Source organism: Chenopodium album, chromosome 8, assembly GCF_948465745.1.
Source record: "Chenopodium album chromosome 8, dcCheAlbu1.1, whole genome shotgun sequence".
NCBI classification, from domain to species: domain Eukaryota; kingdom Viridiplantae; phylum Streptophyta; class Magnoliopsida; order Caryophyllales; family Amaranthaceae; genus Chenopodium; species Chenopodium album.
In genome coordinates, this window is record NC_137841.1 from 50,257,706 (window position 1) to 50,263,340 (window position 5,635).

At 39.0% G+C, this 5,635-nt stretch overlaps 1 non-coding gene across 1 annotated transcript; it reads right to left on the reverse strand.

Moving 5' to 3' along the window:
- Positions 1 to 4,897: 4,897 nt before the first annotated feature.
- Positions 4,898 to 5,003, reverse strand: LOC145557021 (small nucleolar RNA R71). The gene has a single exon (XR_014092104.1). It is a non-coding gene; the product is annotated as a small nucleolar RNA R71 (small nucleolar RNA).
- Between the last annotated feature and the right edge of the window lie 632 nt (positions 5,004 to 5,635).

Here is a 5,635-nt window from a genome sequence, read left to right on the forward strand (position 1 = left end):
CCGGTCACGATCTTGGGAGCTAGAGGTCAAAACAAGGATTAAGACATGCATAGTCAAGGATCCTAAATAGCCGCTCAACAAGGTGATGAAGGCTAGAACAAATGAAGCTCACAAGGGATTATAACCAACCAAATACCAACCAAGGGTTTCAAATCCACTATAGAGAGCAACTCCATCTTACCACATTCCCGTGAACTAAGGCTTCATGGACCCCTAAAAGTTCTTAAACCGGCTACCTTAGCATATAGTATCCTAGAGTCAACCAATGACACTCTCAAACCGTGCATACATTTACCACTTAGGAAGAAAAACATTCAAGAATGCAATTCCAAAACAAAATGTCCAAAATAAAAACAAACAAAACACATTTTGCCAAAATTACCTTGAAAGTAAACAAAAATCTTTTTGGACTTTTCAAAATATAAGAAAAGACATGAAAATGCATATACTCAAGTGCATGGCATAAACGAATCAACATCCCACCAAACATGATAGGATACCCTCCCCCAAGCTTGAATGAGACAATATACTCAAACATAAACCATATAAAACATGGGAGGGGAAAAGAAAGAAATCAACCCAACAAACCAACACATGTCCAACGAGTTACCAACCATTAGAGAAAGAGCTAAGAAAGATGTTACTGGATATTGGTGGGTGTAATTTCCCGCAAATGAACCAATTTAACCTTTCAAAGCCGATTTCCTCTTGAATTGAATCTCGATTTCCATATGCTAGCAAAAATAGGCATCAAACTTCCTTGATTCTTGATCCAAACCAATGCATTAGTGTATATCAAGTAATGTACCTAGGAAAAGGACACACAAACATTTCCATGAGAGAAAATCTAATCTAAAAAGAAAAGAAAATGAAAGCAATAAAAGCCTCGGGTTACTTCCCGAGAAAGGCTTGTTTAACGTCCAAGCGAGACCGCTCTAGTAAATAATATTGCAACGAACGCAAGAGCTTATCAAATGCACTACTACACATCTCTTATGATAACAAGTAGGCGAATGACGAGAGGAGGACGTGCAACAAGATTATTGCACGTAAATGAGGAGGAAGATGCCAAAAGAAAGAAGAAAAATCAAAAGAAAAATCAAGAAAATAAGAAGAGGAAGAAGAAGAAAAGTAAGGAAAAGAATAAAAAGGCAAAACCTCCTCAAAATCTTTTTGGGTGGCATAATCACCCATTTCCTCAATGATGGGAGGATGAGAAGGAAAAGTCTCATCAAACAAGAGAGGGTCCTCAATAGGCTCTTTGACAAAAGAAGGGAGGAACATGGGATAGTAGGGGATGTGGTCAAATCTCCTTGAGAAAGGGACATGAGGAAGGGGAGGAGAAACAATGGTCTCACAAAGCCTCACATCATCAACGAGGGCATGAAAATCAATCATAGAATCCTCAAAAGAACACTCATGACTCACATCTCCCTCAAACAAAAACTCTCCAATAGAAACAACCTCATCCTCCTCTCTATCACAACGATGAACAACAACTCCCTCAAGATCCTCAAAGCCTAGAGTCTCTAAACCATGCATGAAAGGATAAAGGTTTCTCTCAAATTCATCCCTTTCCCATGAAGCATTGACAATGAACTCTTTCAAGAGGCTATAATGATTTGTTACACCTTCAATGAACATACTAGCCATAACCTCAAATAAGTCCAAAGACTCATGGATAGAAGGGTCACAAACATGCAAGGTAGACTCATCAAGATGGGGAAGGGGGTTGGAAACCTCAAAATCGATATTTTCTTCATTCACAACTCTTCCACCATCACTCAAGGGACTTTCAATCTCTCTTGATTGCTCAAACTCATCATCATCATCCTCATGAAATCCCTCATTCAAAATTGAAGATGGCTCACTCACATCCTCACCAAGGGAAGCTCTCAAAGGGGGTAAATAAGGGGAAGGATGGCATTCAAGCTCAAATGGGGAATGAAAAGGATCAAAATCCTCAAAAATCCCCTCATCACAAGAAAATCTCCCCTCAACTTCACGTCCTTGGCCCACATCATTCTCAAAAACACTCTCACACTCCAAATGAGGTGCCTCACATCCATTTACATCAACCAAAGCACTCATCACTTGGGCAAGCCTCACTTCTCTCAATTTTTGTTCCTCTTGAAGCTCTTGGAGTTGTTGGGTGAGATATTGCATTTGAGAAAGAATTTGGGCTTCAATGTTATTGGGTTGAGGTTCATGATCAAAGTCAAATTGCACATCATCAAAATTAGCACAAACCTCATCAAAATGAGCATAAGGGGGAAAGGTGTCAATTTGCATACTTGGATTATCACTAGGCACATAAGAAGTATCAAGAGAATTCATGCAAAAATTAAAAGAATCTTGGCATTGAGAATCAAAGTAAGAAACATGAGATTCTCTATCTAAAGAATCCTTAGCAAGCCATGTGAAGAAATCCCACGCATCATGCATAGACAAATGACAAAATCTACCATTATTCATGTCCTCAACCATTCCCCTAGTATACTCATTCATTCCCCAATAAGCTATACCACAAGCATCATTAAGAGAACACCCATGGTAACTAAGAAAACCATCTAGTCTTTCAAAGTAAGCATAGAAGGGTTCACCATCAAATTGAGGAAAAGATAAGCATGCCATTTTTATACAAAGAACAAAGAAAAGCAAACACAAATCAAATTATATACAAGAACCTAGCTAATCTAATCAACACAAACTAATGAACGCCTTAGTCCCCGGCAACGGCGCCAAAATTTGATCGAGAATTAGATAGTGTCGTTAGTCTACTAACCCTAATCAAATTAACAATTTATAAAACCTAAACTACCCTAATACGAGTATAGGGGTAAGTAAAGGGTCGAACCCAAAAGGACTAAGTGTATCAATCTATGCTAATTAGACTACTAGGAAAGCTTGTGAGGTAAGAGAGGTTCAATTAAACACTACTAAGAGCAAATAACTAAAACTAGGGAAAGTGGAATCCAATTACATCAATGCATTCAACAACATCAAACAATTAGATGAAAATGACCTCAATTAGGACGATTTACACATTTAACTCACTCTCGCGCAATTAAACATGTTAATAATCCTACTAGACTAATCCACTCTCGTGCAACTAGCCTAGCAAAGATATGGAGGAATTTAGGGTTCTCAAACAACTCACTTTCGCACAATTGATTGAAAACACAATTAAAAGCATAGAATCAATTAGCTAGAAAGATTCTAATCCATAAAAGCATCATCCATACACAATAATCAAGAAACAATTTCATACTAACCACAATCAATCATTAAATTAATTAACATAACCTTCATCCATTTCCCTAGAACAAAACCTAAACTAACATAATGAACAAAAATATGGAAAACAAGGTAAAATAATAATAAAAGCAAGAATCAACCACTAAACTAATTAATCTACTCAAATAAACAAATAAATAAGCAAAAACAATAATAAATGAAAGCAATAAAGGTGAGAGAAAGTTAGGAAGACTCATTGAATTTATGAGAGGAAAAATCCACAAATTTGCTTCTTCAAAATCCCAAAAACTCCATGAAAAATCCAAGCTTTCTCTCTCTAAACTACTCCTAAACTAGAGAGAGAAACTCCTAATCTAACCCTAAGAGAGAGAAGCTCTCCTAAACTAACTAAGAAAATAGCATAATAGATCCCCCCTTTTTTACAAAGAGTCCCGTCTATATCTATGTGGCTCCACCCAAAAGAAAGAGACTTGGACAACAAGGCGCAAATAAATCGTAAACCCAGTCGTGCGCGCCCGCACATGAGTCCTGTGCGCCCGCACACAATGTGTGTGCGCCCTCTCATCGTAGTGTGTGGCCGCAACTTTGTGGGTACGGGGAAAATAAGCGCGCCCGCACATGAGTCATGCGCGCCCGCGCAAAGGTGTGTGCGCCCGCACAGCGGTCGCGCATAGGGTCGCGCAAACTCTCTGGTTTTGCTCTGTTTCTTCAGTCTGGCTGTGCGGGTTCTGACAGGGCTGCGCGCCCGCACAGCCTCACATGTGCGCCCGCGCATAAGCCGCACAGCACCCCGCGCACAACAGATAACTTGGCTTCTTGATATCCTCTTTCTTTCGGCGCATAATTCCTACAAAACCAAAGCATGGAGATCAAAATAAAAACAAAGAAGATAAATTAAATAAATTAAGAAAATAAGCTAAAAACTATTAAAAACCACTTAAATACTCGAAATCAAGATAAAAGACAAGAATAAGTAAATAAAGAAATAAAGGACAAAAAGGGTTAAATTATTGGAAAAATAAGCCGAAAAACGACTCAATAAACACCCTAAAAAGTGGCATAAAAGTCACTTATCAGCCGTGCTATTGATATTTGCTTTGAGTTTTGCGTATGATAAGAGGAAGGACTCTAGTGCCATTTGATCCGAAAATTGAGAGAACCATAACAAGGATAAGGATTGCTAATCGTTCTTCAGTTCCAAGCTTTCCAACAGAGGAAATTCATCAAGAAAGAGAAGAGGAGGATCGAGGAAGCATGGGAGATAATCCAAGAGTTTCTTTGAAGGAGTACGGAACTCCTGGTGCTTATAGATTTTAGAGTGGCATAGCTCTTCCAACAACACCCGCCAATGACTTTGAGATAAGGCCGACAATGATAACAATGATTGAACGAAGGCAATTTAGTGGTGCAAATCATGAAAGACCACTAAATCATCTCAAAGAGTTCAAGAAGTATTGTAATACAATCAAGGTCAACGGGGTTTCTAAAGAATTCATAAGGCTCAAGCTATTTCCGTTCACTCTAATCTGAAGAGCTTTGGAACGGTTAGACAAGGAAGTGAAGCCTAATTTCTTGAGAACTTGAGATGAGGTCACCAAGGAGTTTCTTTCCCGTTTCTACCCTCAAAAATAGACCGCCGAGGCAAGAACTCTAATCCAAAGTTTTAAGCAAAAGCCTAGTGAGAGTTTGTATGAGGCTTGGAAAAGATACAAGGAGTATCAATGAGAATGTCCTCACCATGGAATCCCGACTTACTAAATCATACAAATTTTCTATGGAGGATTGAGCCCCCAAGGGAAGTCGTGTCTTGATGCCGGAGCTGGAGGCCCAATCATGAACAAGATCGAGGAAGAGGTTGTAGACGTAATTGAGGACGTAGTTCGTCACTACATGGATTGGCAAGAGGGAGAAAGAGAGCCTACAAGCAAAAGTGGCTCAACGGTCTATTTGGTTGATCATCTCAATGCGATCAATAACTTGTCTTCCAAAATCTCAAACCTGGGGAAGGAGATCACACTGATCAAGGCCAAGCTAGAGAGTGCCTCTTTGATTGCACCAAATCTTCCTTCCCATATTAAGTGGAGAGGTACACCTTCTAACTCTACTCCTCCTTCCACTTCAAGTAATATGCCAAGTGGTTGTGTCTTTTGTTATGTTTGTGGGTCTTATGACCATGACTCTTCTAATTGTTTAAATACTTTTGAAAATTGTGATGATGTTAAAAACAATGATTCTGAGCAAGTGAACTTTGTTTCCAACAATAATAATGGGCAAAGATTTGATGGTCTACGGAATTTTGGGAATAGGAATGCTCACCAACAAGGTAGTTTTGATAAATGCAACAATGATGGTTATAGGATCCAAGGAAATCAGGGTT